The sequence below is a fragment of the Akebia trifoliata genome, chromosome 14 (assembly GCF_017979445.1).
Source record: "Akebia trifoliata isolate Shusen 1 chromosome 14, ASM1797944v1, whole genome shotgun sequence".
NCBI lineage: Eukaryota > Viridiplantae > Streptophyta > Magnoliopsida > Ranunculales > Lardizabalaceae > Akebia > Akebia trifoliata.
The window spans coordinates 32,638,674-32,658,665 of NC_141388.1; the positions used below are offsets into that span (position 1 = coordinate 32,638,674).

Sequence of the window (19,992 nt, forward strand, 5' to 3'; positions counted from 1 at the left end):
GATTTAAAGATTGAGAGATGGTTGAAGGAGTTAAGTAGGGATTTTAATAGAATTTGGAGTTAAGATATGGGAGTTTGAGAGCATGAATTATTCATAGGAAATTGGATTATTTATAGAGTTTTTGGAGAACTTTTAGGGATAAAATGGTCTAATCCTAAAAATAAAGAAAATGAACATAAGTTTTTTATTACTTCTTTTTGGATTTTTCATTTTTATAAAGGTAAATATGAAATTTATGAGATGAAATCCTAAAAATATTTTTGGTCTTTTATTTTTTGATAAATAAAAATGAGATAATAAAAGTACCTTTGAAATGGTGGGTAAGGGAATGATATGTGTAAATGTGAAGTAATAGGTAAAAAATAGACTTCAATTCATTTGTAAATACCTCATAAAGTAAGGGTGGATATATATTTTTGAAATGGACTAATGGGAGAGCTCTAAGTATGTATTTGAAGATTCTCACATTTTGAAGGTAGGATTGGAAGTTTTCGAAATTTTATGGATTTTTACTAATGAAAGCGCCCTCGATTCGCGGGGTGCGCGGATCCGCTTTTGACCTTTGAGGTTTGAGAGTCGCCACCTAGTTATTACGGTCTAGGAACTGAACTTTGACTCTAAAAGATAAATAAACTAATCTACGAAAGAAAGATACGGGTTTGGGGATTACGTTACGGGGTTAGAAGGTGTTAGGCACCAACCCGCCCGGCAAACGCCGGTCTTTACTAATTCCCAAATAAAACTACATTGCTAAAAGACCTAAGTAATAAAAAAAATAAGAAATTTATACCTTTCCGAAGACAACGTTCTTATTCCCTCAAATCTGACAAAGTAATTCCTTGTACAGTACTCCTCGCTTCGTTCTATCTCCGGATCTGATTTCTAATCTCCGAGGCAAGGTATCTCTTTCTTAGATCTAGATTCTTTGGATTTGTTTATGGATTTCTTGGTGTTTTTGAATGATTTTTGGGTGTTTTTTGAGCTAAAGTTGGGGTATAGATGTTAGGTAAGAAGTTAAGACTTCAAAATTAGGGTTTATGGGAGGTTAGGGAAGGTTTTTGACCTACTTTTCTTATGATTTATTCTTGGATACGAAAATAAGGTGTGAGGACCCCTATTTATAGATTATTTAAGTGTTTGTTTAAATAGAATTAGTGTTTAATTATAATTCTATTAGTTAAAGTTATATTAGAATTGTTTTAGGTAGAGTTATATTTTAGTTAGAATTCTATTAAACAGAATTATTATTTAATTAGGATTGTTACATAGAATTATTATTTAATTAGAACTCTATTAAGGTTTTGACTTTTGGTCTTATTTGATTGACTTTAAGATTTTGACTTTAGTATTATTTGATTGACTTAAATATCTTGACTTTAGTTTTACTTGATTGACTTTAATTTTGACTTTAGTCTTACTTGATTGACTTTAATTTTTTGAAGAACCCCCCTCTATTATATCTTTAATTATTTGGAATCCCAAATGGAGGGGTCCTTGAATAAATATTTTGGCAACCATCAACAATTTTGCCTAAGAGCCTGATTGATCAATTTTTTTGGGTCAAAATTTTAAATTAATTTTATTAATATTTCAATTTAATTATTTAATATTTATTTATTCATTTCTAAATTTTTAATTATAAAATTATAAAATTATAAAATTACCGTTTTGCCCTCGGAGAGGACTTTTTGTGTTTCAAGTCAGTTTTTGATGTTCTGGGATGTTTTAGAATCAATTTTTTGTAAGGAATTCAATGAAAATATTAGTTTGTGTCATTTATGAAATTTTTTGTGTGGAATGGTCGTGAACTTTATGAGGGGTATTTTCGTAATTTTGTCAAATTCTATGAAAATTGACTAAATGATTTATTTGATTTCGATTTGTTATTTTATGTGTTTGAATGTGTTTTCCTAAGTGTAAAGTAAGCTCTAAGGATGTTTTGATATTAGGGGTATTTTGATCATTTTTTAGTGATTTTTATCGTAAAGCTTCTTTTTATCTGTAAGATGATGATTTCTATGTTTCTGGGGTCATATTTTCCTAGCGTAGCGTGATTTCTACAGTTTTGTCAGTTTAAGATACCTCATCCGGATTTCTGAAACATATCTGGTAATAAATAAAGCATTGGAATAATCATCCATCATTGGGAACTGTTGCAATCGGGTTGACGAGTTGATTAATCAGGCGAGTGCAAAAATGGGGTGTCTACAACTAAAAATCAAAATTTTTTTTTGGTTTGACCATACTTTTTAAGAAGGATATTCTTAGATTTTTACAAGAAAGTTGACTCTCAAATTAGATTAGAGCATTATGTATTTGGGACTAATCAGATACTCACATGTATTATCTTTACGAGAATGGATTTGACATGAACTTGGACTTTAATATTTGGGCTAGGTTTGAAAATAGGATTGATATTGGTTAGAAGATAGATAATGAATTGGTTCATGGGTTAGGGGAGTGGGTATATAATTGGATGGGCTAAGGATAATGCTTGAGTATGTAAAATGATATAAAATGATGCATAAGGGTATGTATGCATGAAAAAATGTGTCAAATGACAATTTTTATGCAATGTGGGCACGTTAAAATGTTTTAAGCTCTTAATTGAAATCAATTTAAAAAAATTATGATTTTTCTAGTGGGTTCGTTCAAATTGAGGTGTCTACAATATCATTTAGATTTTGGTGGATATAGAGATAGATCCGCATTTGATTCAGGTTAAGGGACATCTACCTATATCCGACCAATGTTTTAGTTTGAATATACTTGATGGAATCAAACCTGCCAAATTTGGAGTCAAATTACTCATATTTCGATAAAATCCAACCTCTTTTAAGCATTAAAGACATCATAGAAATATATATTTTTTAAATTAAGGATGCACTTTCAACGCAACTTTATATGGTTAAAGGACCACGGATCTCGTGCCTAAATGTGAGATCACGAGTTACCTGTGATGTGGTGGGAATTTAAATAAACAAATGTTTGAGAGTGATCGTGTGTTATACGCTATTGTACAGTTTTATAATAGTTAAGAAACTAATCTTTGAAATTATTAAGGGTTTGAAATTTCTTTCAAAATATCTAGGTTGGTTCCCTAAGATATTTGACACCACGGACCCACACCAATCATGATTGAAAACCTGAATGAGAAACGTACCTATTCTATCTAATCTCCCTTGATGTCACCGATCATGCAATCCCTGATGTAAGCATCCTATGGTTGCTTTTGCTCCAACAGTTTGGACTAAGCCATGAACAGCAATAATAGCTAAGATGCCACTTGCTTAAAGTGTGTCCATAGTACCAGATACTTCACTCTACATGGCTCACATTTTACCTCGCTTGTTTGTGAGAGAATCTCTTTTGGCTGGACCTATTTTACATGCTTATTTTGGTCAAAGTCTAAAATTTTTGTTTTAAGGAAATCTTTCAGCTAGTAAAAAAATCAAGGCGATCTCAAATGAAATATTTTGAGTCATTCCAAAAATAAATAAATAAATAAATAATAATCAATATTAAGTCAAAATTGCAATGTTTGTTGAAATATTCTGAAACGGAATAAAACTATGGACCATAAATTTTTTATTTTTTTATAATAATCGGGTATTAGATAGAGAACTTGACCCGTATCTGGGCTTTGTTCAACTCATAGACTATGGTCTTATTCAAGGACTAGTCCCGGAGCATGTGTAATGCTTGCACGTCACACGGACTAGGTAAGTGAGGGCGCACCCTCGTGGGTTGCCCCTAAGGAATTAATGTTCATACCGGGTATCAAACTCACGACCTATAGGCATTAACCGGTTATCAGTCTGAAATTGCCATTGAGGCAACCCCCAGGGTTTTGAACCATAATTTAAATTGTTAAGAAAATTTATTAAATTTTTTTTAAAAATTAAAACTTTTATGTTAAAATCAACTCAAACTTACTCTTCCATAAGATATATGATCTGAACCATCAATGTTTGATGGATTCGTGTAGCTGATGATATTAGAGATGGGAAGAAAAAAGGAGGAAGAAGATGTCATAAAATTTAAGAAGAAGGATTAGATGAGAAAATATCGAAAAAGAAACATTTCAAATCTTCACTAAAATCAGAAATGATTTTAAATAGAGTTGGAAATTAATGTGTCATCTACAACACCAAAAATTGTTACCTAAAGGCTCTAGTACTGATATGATATATATTTTTGGAAGAATAATTTCAAGTCAAAAGTAGTGTTATGAGATGCATTATATATCATGAAAAAATTATAATTTTATTTCTTTGAGGTGCCACTAGTTTAAGTGGTAAAGGTTTGAGGAGAGTTGATCCCATGACCTAGGTTCAAGATTAGCCAAAAATAAAAAAAAAAGACAAAATTATAGAAAAATAAACTTAAATAATAATAATAAAAAACTATTTACATATGTACTCATATATTGATGACTAGTATTAATTATTTGCAAGAATAATGATAATCACAAACACTTACAAAATCCAAAGTTTGGATTTGGATTTGCCTTTAAAATGATCGTTATTATGAGACATTTTTTTAGTAACCACAATGTAATAGATTTGAGAGTCAGCTAATTTGCAAATTAGAGCCATGTAATATGTGGTCTCAGAAATTGATAAAAACAGGCACAATTCTTTTCTATTATTATTTGAAGATGTAATAAATATGTATATTTTTATATTTAATCTCTTTTTTTCATGACGGGTGACTAGGGTGACTAGAGTCGTAGGCCTCACTAGCAAGGGCAAGGTGACTGGCCTTTTAGAGCATCATATCTCGACCAAATACCTCGAGTACATTGAATACCTCACAATCCATACATACCAAGTAAGACTGTGGATGGCCAACGAGGGGGTTTGAATTTAAGACCTTTACCTTTTTCGAAGGAGGCTATGGACACTATGCTTAGCACTCGTTAGTTATTTTAGTCATTTAATTGTATATGCATACTTCATGATAATTTCATTACCTGATGTGAAAAATGGGTCATAGATTTTTTATTTTTTTCATAAGTATTTTATCACCATGACCTCAAAGTTGTTTTGCAATGTGTAAAACCAACTGAGCTATGGGTCTAAGCCCAAGTCTTAGATTATTATTGATACTGATGTGGTCTGTGTGGCGCGATATTAGGAGTTGAACAATCTTCGAAATGATTCATATGAGTGTTGGGTTCAAGAAGCGGAAACAATAGAGGAAGACATGGAGCTCATAGAATGAATAGTTCAAGGAGAGATTTGAAAATTTTAGAGAAAAAAATGGGAGGCATCAATCTTTTGGATTCCTCCAATAATCATTGATTTTCGACTCGATCCCATACATTTAGTGAGAAATTTTAAAACATATAGAACACACGAAATTTTTTCAGAGGATTCGTTATGAATCCAACGATTAGTCACTGGGTTCTAAAGAGCCAATCTACTCATTTTCAAGAAACTTATGTTTCATGCCTTATCTCCCATTTTCTATTACAAAGTACCCCCTTGAAATAAACAAAAACTAAACCTCAAAAGAAATTCTTTTTCATTCTCTCTCCAAAAAGGGAAGGCAACAGATCCTAATACATCCCAATTGTAATTGTCTCACTAATCATAATCAAAATTAGATAATCAATCCATGACTGAGAGTTCTTCCATTTCAGGACTTGTAGACACCCCAAACTTTGTAAGCTAGTCTAAAAAAGAAGGTTTTGAGAATTTGGTTATGGGCCAAGGCCAATGCCTAAGCAAGTGTAAGGGTTAGAAATATACCCCCGCTAAGATTTACATTTAGATTTCAACTTGAAGCCTGAAAGCCCGCAAATTAGTTTGGCCCTTAAAACATGCAACAACTCCATAAAAAACCCAAATAAATAGTAAGATGGCTTTTAGCCCACCTAACCTAAAAAATCCAAAACTGATCAATTTGGCCCATGGGTCATTAACCATTAGCCCTCCCAAAAGTTATGTTGCCCTAACCACTCTCCGTAAATCCCACTTTCCAGAAAACTCCTCACTGGTGGGATAATAGTCAAAGCCTATTTTAAAGTACATATACTTGATTTTATTTGCCACTTATCGCTCTTTAATAAAATTTATTTTAAAATAAATTTTTACCTATACATTTTAAGATATTCACAAAAGAACCAAAGTCCAACTTAACACATAGCATATTCCTATTTATGTTTTCAAAACCACTTTTCACCAATTACACCACCTTTACACATAACATCTTTTCATTCGTAATCTCAAAATCACTTTTCACTAATTACAACACCTTATCCTTTTGTCTATGTTTTTGAAATAATTACATAGAAATTAGAGACTACCTTTCTATAAGATATCCTTTCATTCGTTCTCCCAAACTTCTTTTCACCTACTACTCAAAAATCACTAAGGGTATGTTTGATTGCATGGAAAGTCACTTTCCATGGAATTTGAAATCCATGGAAAATTAGTTGTGGAAAATAGGTAGGATTGGAAAATCAAATTCCATTGTTTGATTTCACTTGGATAAAATCATGGAAAAATATGAGAAAAAAGAAGAAGAAGAGAAGGAGGAAGAAGATGAGAGGAGGGGGAGAGGAAGAAGAAGATGACGAGGAAGAGGGAGGGGGGAGGATGTGGTGACGGTGGCGGCGGCGATGGCAACGGTGGCGGCGACGGCGACGACAACGGTGACGGCGGTGACGATGGCAATGGTGGCGGCGGTGACGATGGTGACGACGAAGGTAAGTGAGGAAGATGGGGGGAGAACGTGGTGGTAGTGGTGGCGGATGAGGTGAGGGATGTAGAAGAAGAAAAAGAAGAAGAAAGAGAGAGAAGGTGGTCGGAGAGGGAGCCAACGGCGACGACGATGGTGACGACGGCGATGACGACGACGGCGAGGTAAATGTAATGGTGGTGGTGATAGTAGTGGTGGTAGGGAAGAATTGAGGATGGAAAATATGGGTGGATTTCATTTTCCCACCCATATGGGTGGGAAAGTGAAATCCATGATTTAGTGGACTTTTTGAATGGGGTGGAAAATGAATTTCCATTTCCATGTGCAATCAAACACTTGAAAAATGTCATTTTCCATGGAAATTGATTTTCCACCCTATTTTCCATGTGCAATCAAACATACCCTAAGGTCATTCCACATGTACTTGATCAAATAGCTTAATCTTAGAGGTTCATGCCAAATTTCCCTCTTTACCCTTCAAAAGCTAGAAAACCCAAAGATATTTCATACAAATCTCATGTCAAATTTCAATATCTCTATAGTTTGACAATTTTGCCATAATGGTATCCCAAAACTTTATAAAATGAGAGCTTTCTCTTAAGTACTTGAGATACACATTATTCTCTAACTTCAAATCTATGTCAAAATCTATCCCAAGCCATCTCATTTCACATTAATTCCCCATCACTCCAACTCTCTATCATTCTTTATCTCTTAATCCATAACATTTGTTGGACAAGATAAGATGAGCTAAGAATGCAAGCTTCCAAGGTAGGGTTAGGATAATTTTATTTAATTATTGCATCCCCCATCCCTTTTCTACCTCCTTCAATCTTTTTTTCTTTTATTTTCTAGAACACCCTAAGATGAGTTAGAACACCAACTCCTACTACCAATAACTTGGACCTCAACTTTGTGAATGAAATTATTTAAGATGATTTGATCAAACGGGTGGAGGTTGAAGTCCTTTTAAATCACATCGTATCATCTTCATCATTATGTACATCTCTTACATACACATACACCATGCATGGCAATAAGGATAAAAGGTATCTCCCCTTCATGTAGTGAATCACCAAGTTTCTAGTTATATCCATGCATGCATTCTTGAGGCCATGACGCTAGAGGAGTACCATGAATGGAATGTCCCTAAAAACCTAGGCCAACATCATATTAATATCATGTATACAAGCAATAATGTAGACATGCTAGGGATGTACTTCTTTATAGGATGTTCTCCTATGTCTCACACCACATTAATATCCCTCCATAGAGTGGGTATATTACCTCATTCATGTACACACACTAACATTCAACATGTATCTCATTGTACATCCTTTTGTTCTCTTTTCATTTGTTTTTAAAATGATCAACTTAACAAAATAATCACTTAGGGTTGATAGAATAAGGTGTCTAATATCTTTTCTATTTTCTAATCGAACCTCCTTATTTAGTGTTTAAGTAGATTAAAGGTCACACTAATGTCTTAAAAAAATGAATTTTCAAAATCATTTTTGGGTGCTCACTCACATCTATTTCAAAAAGGAATGGGGTGACGCTAAACATGAGTGGTAAGGGGATTTTATTAATTGAAAATCACATCGCTATAAGACCTTTTTCCAAATCAAATAAGAGGTGGCAAAATAGATGGGTCCAATGCATATATTGGGATACACATCAACATGCTCTTTTATATTTATATTAAATCATATTTTCATTTAGATTCACACTTTTGATACGTTTAATTTTATAGGTAATTACTATTTTATCCATCTACAAACCCAACGATCTCCTATAAGTGGATAGATCCATCCATAAAAGGCCATCTTATGATATAGTTTTGGGATCTTTGAATTTTGTATAACCCTCTTGTTGAACCTATGATAAAAGAATCAGCCTGATTGGTAACTTCACCATGTAATGTAAATACTTGGGGAAAAAAAATTTATGGCTAAAAATCACTTTTTATGAAAAATACTTGAATCCAAGGGCTAACAATAAATAATTAGACAAATTTTTGCAGTTTAGGTCCACCAAGCTCTAGTCCAAATACTCATGAGTATATTGTTTTAAGAGCTACTATTGGCACCCTAACTTTTACTCATTACACCCCAATTCTTAAATTAATTACTTTCACACTCCTATTAAAAATTAGAACAAACTCTTCAGACGTAGCAAAAGTTTGGCTCACAGTATAATATCAACATTATTAAATATTATAATACTAGTTCAAACAATTTCAACACTTATTTGTAATTATGATTAGGCTCATATAAAAACCTAAACCCAAAAAATAGAAATTTAGAAAAAAAAAAAAAAAGAAGAAGAGAGAATTTCTATTGGCACCTCATAAATTTTTTTTCTTATTCTCAACCATTCACTTATTTTTTTTGGGGGGGCGAATCTCCATTTTAACATTAAATATGAAGAAATTTTGGTAAACTGTTTATTTGAATCCCCAAACATGTATTTCCACGGAATTCGCCACTTTTATAATCCAGGAATTTACTAATAAAATACCAACGATTTTGACATATCAATGATCTTTCAGGTAATTTGTCACCAAATTCATTGATTTTAGAAGTAATAAATTCACTAGAAAACATATTTTGGGAGTTAAAATTAGTAGTGTACTGAAATCAGAATTTGGTCATAAGTTGAGCATGTTCTGGAAAATATATATATTTTTTCCTTTTTCAATTGGGTTGTAATAAGTAAAAGTAGGATCCAATTACCGAAATCAGAATTTCCTTTTTCATTTAATCTTTCAATCATGATGGTTTATGATCTACCATCCCTTTATAAACTGGGCTCAGTTAGATTAATGAAAATATAAATTGTTGTATGGTGCTTATGTCGCAATGATTTTGAACTAGAATAGATCGGATGTACATGATCACATCCTAACAAAGACTTTTGTACCTCAATAATTCAAGGGAGTAACAATAATGTCGTGTGGGGTCTCTGAATCACCGACCATAGACTTGTTTAAGTAGTTATTTGCTTTTGTGGGAAGTAAAGCCATTTTTTCCCCAAGTATAGCCAACTTTTTCTAATGGGAAAGCTGAAAGGGCACTAAACAGCATTTGTTTAAGTTGTCAAATTCAATTTTTAAATTTTTATTTACATTTTTAATATGATTTAACTAAAGGAAAAAAAAATGACCATCAGGGGCATTAGATAAATTAGCCATAGACTAATTGCACACCACTTATGACCTGATGCTAAAAAAAAGAAAAAAAAAAAATTACTAACGGCAAATTCAATCTTGAATTTCACAAAATTTCAGATTGACCAATCACACGAACCCACTTGTATTGTGGGCATATTCAATATACAAAACTACCCGTTAGGCTTCACACGATTGGTCAATTGAGAATCTATGAAATCCCATATAAATTTTTTTGTAAGTAAAAGATCTCGACTGATTGCTTCCCATCACTTAAAAAATCAAGAAAACAGTTAGTCACATTCCATTTTCAAAAATATCGGTTTGGTTCATTTTGAATTGATCATTTATTAAAGTTGAAGAGAATAGTGCAAAGTTCTACCCAAAGGATGGAGTAAAATTTATGAAGGATCTGTCTTTGAATCTATATTTCTTGATATACATACACACACACAGACATATATATATATAAATGAATTTTCTGTTTTATACATAAAGTGACCAAATTGCAGATTTCCCTGCTTTTGAAAATTGGAACAAATAAAGTTTGAATAAAATCCAAAACTTTTGAGTCGTGCTAGAGTGACTTCAGTGGGGGACATGGGGGACACCTTATTGTTGCGGTGCGCACATGTTCGTATATGCGTTTTACCCATATCTTGGAGAAAACACATCTATGGGCATGCGCACGCCACCACGTTAAGATGTCCCCTCCTATGTGTTCCCCACTGAGGTCACTCCAACATTAATCTTCTTTTTTCTTTGTAAGTTGAGGATATAAATTTATAGTTGAAAGTGTCCAAGGAAAGTCAATTTAGAATGACTCTTTCTTCTTTGGTGTGCAACTGTCAAAAACATTAAGTAGAGTCGAGATAAGTGCAACTGATAGGAAATTAAAAATAAGGTCTAAAATTGATATTTTCTATTTTGGAGTATAATTGTCAACTTTTGATCTAGAGCTAGTCCTTTATAAGGTTTGCTCTCTCTCTCTCTCTCAACTTCTACCCTCCATTGCTGAAGAACGAAACACTGTGATCCTTTGTGCTCAGTAAGTTGTTTTCTTCTTCTTCTTTTTCATTTTTTATTTTAGTTTTAATTTGGAATGGATATCTAACTAAACTATTCTTCGCTGGTTTTTCATTTCATTTTTAGAAAAATATGTATATTCTTGAATATCTATGACAGCCAAAGAAGTAACAATTAAAGTTGCATGTTATTCTTCAAAAAGAAGCTGAAATAGTACTCCCTTTTTCTACTGGGTTGGACTAACCTTACTAAGTTAGTAAGGATTCCACTCTTACTAAGGATCCTTTTGGGCTAACCTCGTGGCATCCAAAAGCATGATCCGATGCTTAAGGGTTGTAGAGGATATAATTCTGTGAACTTCCAATCTTTTTTTTTCTAAAATAAGTTTTTTTTTTTCACAGTTATATTTTAATTTTAAATTTTAGAGTTTGGTGGAAGTTTTGTAGTCTTCCATTTTCAACACCTTGGCTCAAGCCTTGAAAAATAATTGTTTTTCAATTTCTTTTTTTTTTTTTTTTTTGAATCTGAGTTTTTTCATGAGATCTAAGAGGGTTGTGGCCTTCGATTGCTGATACGATAATCCATTTGAACAAAACGAACCCGTTTGGTTTTTTGTTGGCAAAATTTATTGATTGAAAAATTTACCCAGGCCAAGTTGAGGCAAAACTCTGCTTCTCTCCAAACAACCTTTAGTAAGGAATAAATCTTACTATGTTAGTAAGTAAAGTGTTTCTTTTATTTATTTATTTATATATTTTTATCTTCAACAGAACTTCCTAATATGATATGTTAGTTGGTGACGTTTTGCTAATTATCTCGGTGTTCATGAGTATCTATGAAAGCCAAAGAATTAAAAGCTGATTTTTTTTTTCCTGTTTTGCTTCAACAAAACTTCCATATAGATATCTTCTGTTTCAATTTCGTTACTTTCTTTCAAAATTCTAGTCCTTTGTTTTTTTCCATGAAAATATTAAATATATATGGACGCATAACTCAATTTAGTTTTTAACCAACTCGTTGTCCAACAGGTACAGTAATGGAATCGATTGCTAAAGAAGCTATTAGTTGCTCAATTCCTTGTATCCTGACTCACTTGGGTTATCCTTTTAACTGCAAGACAAATGTTCAAATCCTTGAAGGAAAATTGACTGATTTGGGAAGTATGAGAGATGACATTGGACGATATGTCAAAATAGCTCAGGAGAAAGGGAATTCGATCAAATCAATTGTTGAAAGGTGGCAAGAGAAGGTGATCACTGTTCAAGGTGAGGCGACAGAATTGATTCGTGCATCCGAAGATATCAATAGGTGGTTCCAAGGCTGGTGGTGCTTGGATCGTTATCATCTAGGCAAAGATGCACACGAGAAGATCGACATCGTGAATGAACTCATAAACGAAGGGAGAAACTACAGTAGCGCCAGTTCTGTATCAGATCCCGCACCTCTTCCTGGCTTGCTACCCTCGGTAGATTTTCAGGCTTTTCCATCCAGAGAATCTACTAAGAATGAAATCATCGAAGCATTGAAGGATGAGAAGATCAACAGAGTCGGGGTGTGGGGGATGGGAGGAGTGGGTAAAACCACCTTGATCAAAGAAGTAGGAGAACAAGTGAGGAGAGATCGACAACTCTTTGACGAGGTTGTGATGACAACTGTGTCCCAAAACCCAGATTTGATTAAAATTCAAGGTGAACTAGCAGAGAAATTGGGAATCGAAAACTTTGCATCCGACAACATCTCTGCAAGAGCAGAAAAGTTATGGGTGAGGTTGAAGGAAAAGAAAATCCTTGTTATCTTGGATGATGTATGGCATAGTTTGGATTTGACTAACTTGGGAATCTCTTTCAGAGATGATCAAAAGTCTTGCAAAGTTGTATTCACATCCAGAAACGAGGATATTTGTAATGATTTGAATACCCAAAAGAATATCAAAGTTGAAGGGCTATCGAATCAAGATTCATGGGATCTGTTTCGCTCGAATGTGGGTGATGTTGTTGTGGACGAAGAATTGGGTAGGGAGGTTGCTAAGAAATGTGAAGGTTTGCCGTTAGCAATTGTTACACTTGGAAGGGCATTACGAGGCAAGGACCAACTTGTGTGGGAAGACGCGGCTAACCAACTGGAAAAGTCCATCTTCTTCCAAGGTAAGTCGCCTGTCTACTCCTCGATAAAGTTGAGCTATGATTCCTTGGAAAGCGAAAAAATCAAACATATCTTCTTATTTTGTTGTTTTTTCCCTGAAGACACAAATTTTAATGTGGATGATTTCATATGGCTTGTATTGGGAGAGGAACTGCTTCCAAGTGTCTACACTTTAGAAGATACCAGAAGAAGGTTGCATACAATATTCAACAAACTTATGGCTTCATGTTTGTTGTTAAAAGGTGATAATAGGCTGCGGGTTGGACGTGTAATGATGCACGACATTGTTCGTGATGTAGCCATATCAATTGCACATGAGGAAAGTAACAGTTTTATTGTAAAAGCAGGCTTGGGGTTGACACAGTGGACTGATAAGGAAAATTTAAAAACATGCAAAAGATTATCACTAATAGGTAATAAAGTCAGTGAGCTCCCAGATCAACCAGAATGTCCACAACTCTTTTCCTTATCATTATCATCGAATTTCTATTTTACCAAAATCCCAGATTGGTTTTTTGAAAGAATGACATCCCTTGTAGCCCTTGATCTCAGTCAAAATAAACTTTCATCTCTACCACCATCACTCTCATGCCTTGTGAACCTTCGAACACTTTGTCTACAGGGTAATCCACTGAGTGATGTATCTCTAGTTGGAGAATTGAAGAAACTCGAATATCTTAATTTAAGTGGAACTAAGATAGATAGCTTGCCAGAAGGAATAGGGGGATTGACCAATCTAAGGTTTTTAAGCTTTTCAAAAATCCCCTGTCTTAAAATTATTCCAAAAACTGTGTTATCGAACTTGTCTTGCTTAGAAGAGTTATACATGGGGATTTACGGTTCTTGGGGGGACAGGGAAATGGGAGATGAAAGTAATGATAGATTAGCAGAGTTGGGATCTTTGAAATTGTTGACTACCCTACACTTGAATGTAGTAGGCAATGTCAAATGTTTGTCCCAAGAGATCTCCATATTTGGTGAAGACTTGAAAAAATTTATTATAACTGTAGAACGTCCCAGAGTTGGGCAACTTGGTTACCAGAGGTTTCGTAAACTTTTTTACTAGACCAGTATGGAACTTAAGTGTCTTGATTACCAAAGGAGTATGGAACTTAATGCTATATCAGATCCACTGGCGAACTGGGTGAAGGTATTGTTGAGAAAAACAGAGTTACTTTATTTGTACGATTGCCAAAGCCTCAAGAGTATTGTAAAACTTGGTGAAGGAGGATTTTACAACCTGAAGGCTCTTATGATTAAAAGCTGCAAAGAAATAGAATATCTTACGTGTGTGGAGGAAGATTCTCCATGTGAATTGTTGTTAAAGCTGCAAAATCTAGAAGTGTTGGAATTAGATGGATGTGATAAGTTGAAGGAAGTATTTCACACAGTAGGGATTGAGGAAGGGCATGTTGCTATCCCTCGTTTAAGAGAGATGTATTTGATTGAATTACCAAGTCTGACAACAATATGGAAGGGAGTGATTCCCCTTGTAAGCTTCCAGGAGTTAAATATCCTGAGAGTTGGTAGTTGTGGAAGATTACGATATCTCTTTACACGAACCATGGTTCAAAGACTTCAGAGATTAGAGAATCTTGAGATTAGTAACTGCAGCCAAATGAAGAAAATAATAAAATCAGAGGAGGACGAGGAGGATGAGGAAGATGAAATAATGGTAGAAGAGGATCATCAGGAAATAATCATAGAAGAATCAGTGGTAGAAAGAGAGCAGGACGAGATGGTTCAGTTCCCTCGATTAAAGACTCTATGGCTAAGTAGATTACCGAAACTCTTGGGTTTCTATCGACCCAATATACTTTGGCCTTCCTTGGAATTACTATATGTGTTTGATTGTCCTAACTTGGAAAAGCGTCCTTTGGGCCTGCAAAGCGCTACTAAACTGAGGAAGCTTTATGGAGATAATGTTGAATGGTTTGAAGGGTTGGAATGGGAAGACCAAAGTGTCAAGTTGCGTCTACAACCCCTCTTTGTAAGTCCCTACTCATTTATTCTTCATCATAAGTCGAAATTCAAATGCAGTAACACCACACATTTATCATCATAATAAAGGTCTAGTCAAGTAAGTATGAATGAAACAATGTGTTTGAAACTTGAGGTTTTGAATTTCAAGAGTAAATTTCTTTAAAAAATTTCAACTTTGTTAGCATACATCCACTATTTCTTACAGGAAAATCTTTTTATTTATTTATTGAAAAAGAGTTCTTTTTTCGGTAAAATCAAAGAAGAACGAAATTGTTTATTTTGTTTGATCTCTTTCCACACAAGTATTCAGTTCTTTGTGTTCAACCTCGTTGGTTACATAGTATCCAACAAATAGATGCCATCTTTTTTGCTTTGAACCCACCCTAGAAGACTCCTTTTTCAAATGTTTTGTTAAACCCTCGACTATTTTATTACCTATTGGATTAAAGTATTTTCTTTGGATAACAAAATCAAATTAAATGTTTAGAATATAATCAAACTGAGGACTAAACGAAACTATCTGTTTTATTTCCATTGAGTGGAAGACTAAGTTGCTGTTTGTTAAACTGAAAAAAATAAGTGCTGAAACTTATAAGCGCTGAATTTAAGTGCTGAAAAAGTTGTTTGTTTAGATGTTGAATCATATTTGTTACACATTACTGAAGCTGGTAAATTGTTTTTGTTACACTTACAATCATATTATACATTGTTTGCATGTTTCAAATGCCTATTTCTTATCAAACACAATAAAATATATTATTTCTTATAAAATTAAAATACAATTCATTTTTAAATAATAAATAATACCAAAATCTTCAATTTATAAACAATAATTTCTATTTATAAAAGCCCACAAATTTCAAATTAAAATTAATAATGTCATACAAGTTACCAAAATTTGAAATCACCATTAAAATAACTTAATTTTGGATGAATAATTTTCGATGGAAATGAAGGATGTGTAATTATAAAAGCACCTATGAATTAATAAGGGCAACCCATACCATAGTCAATTTTTTTTTTGTTTTATATGGGTTAAAGTTTTTGGAATGAGCAAATTTTTAGTGAGGATGGTCTAGAGATCATCCTCACCAAAAATCAGTCCATTTTGAAACTTTTAACTCGTCAAAAATAGTTTTAAAAAAAAAAAGACGATTTACGGTTCTTGAACTTGTTTTGATAGGGTTAGAAGTTTCAGGATGTACTGATTTTTAGTGAGGATGATTTCCTCATTGTAGAGATCATCCTCATCAAAAATCAACTTATTCCAAAACTTTTAACCCATATAAGACAAAATAATTTAGCCATAGTGTGGATTTATTAATTTGTGGGGTGTTTATATGCTAATGAGGAGATCATCCTCACCAAAAATCAACTCATTTCAACACTTTTAACCCATATAAAACAAAATAATTTAGCTATAGTGTGGGTTTATTAATTTGTGCGGTGCGTATATACTTATCCATGGGATATAAGAGGTACTATCCTTTTAAGAATAAGGGCAGACTTATCCATGTTAAAAAAAATGAGGGGCATACTTGTCCATGTCGAAAAAAGCGAAGTGCTTACCGCTTCAACACTTTTTTTTTTCAGCATCAAAATAGTGCTGAATTTTTTTCACTTATTTTCAGTAATAAGTACTGAAAATATAGAGTAAACAAACGCACTACTTTAACGAAAAGTGCTGAATTTAATTTTTTCAGCAATAAGCATTAAAAATTAGCGCAACAAACACTACCTAAAATTTATAGGCTTATAGAGCCCAAAGGAGTATATTACACACTTGTGGGGTGAGATCGTTATCTCCATTGGGCACAAAAAAGGCCATGAAGACACCTTACATTTAGTATAAGATAGGATATTAGGCTTATTTTGGTTTTATATTTATAAATGCTTGCTGAAGAATAAAAAAGAAATGTTTAAAGGTGGTGACGTACTTTCATGTGCAGGTAAGCCAGCGTGATTTAGATGCACGGAGGGGAAATTGATGTCATTCAAAAGAAGGTGACTCATGTCATGGGTTTTTGGGTATGGATCATTATCATTTGAGAAAATCAGACAAATTTTACTAGATCTCTGAGATTTATGTATATTCATGATGCTGTGATCCTTCTGATCTTTTAAATCAATTTTGATGTTCTATTTTTCTTTTTTCCTCGTCTTTATTAAAGTGTAAATGATTTGCATTTATGATATTTTTGTTATTTGAAACCAAATATTGAAACTAAAAACACAATGTTTGTCTAGATTTAATAGTCCCTAAACTCTGGGTGAAAGAGTAATTACCTTTTTTTTTTGGGAGTTCTACTCTACTTACTCGGGGTGAAAGAGTAATGAACTATTTTCTTAGAGTCATACTTTACCTACTCGAGGTGAAAGAGTAATGAACTATTTTTTCGGAGTCCTACTCTACCTGCTCGGGGTGAAAGAGTAATGAACTTTTTCTAGAAGTCCTACTTTACTTGCTCGGGGTAAAAGAGTAATGAACTTATTTTTTGGGAGTCCTACTTTACCAGTCCTGGGTGAAAGAGTAAAAAACTTATTTTCTTAGAGTCTTACTCTAACTACTCAGTGTGAAAGAGTTAATGAACTTATTTCTGGGAGTCCTGCTCTACTTACCTTGGGTGAAAAAGTAATGAACTTATTTTTGGGGTAACAAACGGGAAATTAACACTGTTCTTGAATTTTTTTTCTAAACAAAAAAAAAAAAAAGAATTCGATTTTATGAATGTCAGGTCAACATTTTTTACTTTTTTTTGAACCTTAGGGATTTTCAAAAATTGATCACGAGTGTAATCTTTAATTTAGAATTTACCTTATCCTTTTAAGGATGAAATTGATCAAGCTTCATAATAAAATGCCCCTAGTTTGATCGAGAACATCGCACTGGAGATAATTGACCATTTGAAAAAGAATGCCCTTAGCGTAAGGGGGAAAATTATATTCTTTAGAAAAAAGAAGTGCCATTGTTATGAAAGTTTGAAATATTTGATTATCACAAGTGCAATAAAGGTTTAACTTTTAATTTTAACTTTTTCCATTGAAGATTTTGAGTTAAGCTCAAAGAAATTAGAACAAAATATTTTCTTAAGAAGTTCATCATAAAATCAGTTCTTTCTCACCGTCGGTTCACTTAGGGAAGTTAAGCTCTTCAAATTACTCATAGATGAGATACTTGTATCCACTTAGTTTATATTTGATTCAAATTAGGTATTAATTTCACGATGATTAATTGTTTGCCTCGAAGTCAATGAAGCTTGGCCCTTCGGACTTTCAATGTTTTGGTTCGTACCACATTTTTGGATTTTCAACTTTATTGAGATTTTTCATTAATTGCTCTAAGTTTTTCTTAGATCGTCTTTTCTGATTTTCAATTTGGTGAGCATGCTCTAACTTTTGCCTAAATCCCCTTTTCAAGTTTTCGATCTAGCGAGCTTACTTTTTTTTTTTTGTGCTCTGATTGTTGTCAAGCTGTCCTTTCAGATTTTCAATCTTGTGAGCTTGCCTTAATTTTTGCCAAGTCGCCCTTTCAAGTTTTCGACCTAGTGGGCTTTTCTTATTCTTAAATTTTTTTTTTTATAGTTATTTTGAACTTTTGGAGCTACTGCCTGATATTGCCTGTTATTTTTCTCAACTTTTTCGTGCGCTATTTAAGAAGACTTCTATAGGTGGGCTTAAGAGTAGGTTAAGAAAGAAAGGAAACTTGAGGCTCAAAACCTGAATGCCTCTTGTGTAGCATTTCTTTTAATTATTATTTTTATTTGAATTTTCTTTCCTATTTTGACAATATCTTTGGATTTTTTTATTTTTAAATTTTCTTTCCCATTTTGACAATATCTTTTTTCTTTAGATTTTTTTTATGTCTCTTTACGGGGGAATATATATATTTTGGTGTTGTTGGGCCTAAAGTAACTTTTTAGGTTGCCTATGTACCCCAAAAGTTTGGGACCAGACCAAAACGTATTTCAAACACATTCCTTCTCCTAGGTTGGGTAATCGAGTTAAGGAAGAAAAAAAAATATTTTTTTATATTTTTTTAATATTTTAAAATGTTGCAAAGGGCTAAGGAAGGAGATTTTGAGTTGGGTAACAAGAAAATTAATTTGGCTAAAGATGGCCTCCTTAATTATAGTACCACTCGATCTAGCCAAGGTTGAATGATTCTAGCATTTTAACGTCGTTATAATCTTTGAAATTTGATAGCTTTTCCAAACAATCTTATCTTGGTGACGAAAGGACCTTCCCTATTGACTTTGCAATTTTCTTTATTGGGTTGGAGACAACTGCTCAATTTTCTTTACAGACTAAATCTTTGACTTACATGTCATGCACATTCACTTTTTTATTAAAAACAAAAGTGACTCATCTTGTATTTGCGATAAATCAAATTTTCTTCCGACGATTGGCTTTCTGTTGATACTTTAAGAAGTAAAACTTCCATTTCAAAGCTTTCTCTCATATCACATAATAAAGGGCATTGATAATGCGTTTGGAACAGCCGTGTGAAGGCAAAATTCCGCCGAACACGTTCCGTTTTTTGTAACTTGAGTGTTAGGAATTGTTCACAACTCCTTTTAATTGTCGATTGATTCAGAAAAATCAGCTGAATCCCTCGACTATCAACACTTCAATGAGATTCCGCACGATTTAGCAAAAACAGAGTATTGGCGTCATCTTTCTCTCTCTCTCATTCTTTCTCTCTCTTTCGCTAGTCTTACAATCAAGAACCTCTTCATCTCTGCAACTCCATCAGGTAAGCAACTGTTCCTTTGTTTTTTTAAAAAAATTTTTCTTTTCTTTTTTCAATGTTCAGCAATGTATGAGTTGTCGTTAGAATTTGAAGATAAAATAAGGAGCAAATATTGCAGATCACAAGCCTCTCCTTGCACAACCAACTTTTAAAATCTTTTTTTTTTTTACTTTTTATAAAAAACCTATTAGGTGTAACCCCATCTCTCTCTCTC

At 33.4% G+C, this 19,992-nt stretch overlaps 1 pseudogene across 1 annotated transcript; it reads left to right on the top strand.

The window, feature by feature from the left end:
• Positions 1-10,817: 10,817 nt before the first annotated feature.
• Positions 10,818-15,545, top strand: LOC147386817 (putative disease resistance protein At4g27220; annotated as a pseudogene). The gene is made up of 2 exons (XR_015172035.1): positions 10,818-10,925; positions 11,932-15,545. The product of XR_015172035.1 is annotated as a putative disease resistance protein At4g27220 (transcript).
• Positions 15,546-19,992: the final 4,447 nt, after the last annotated feature.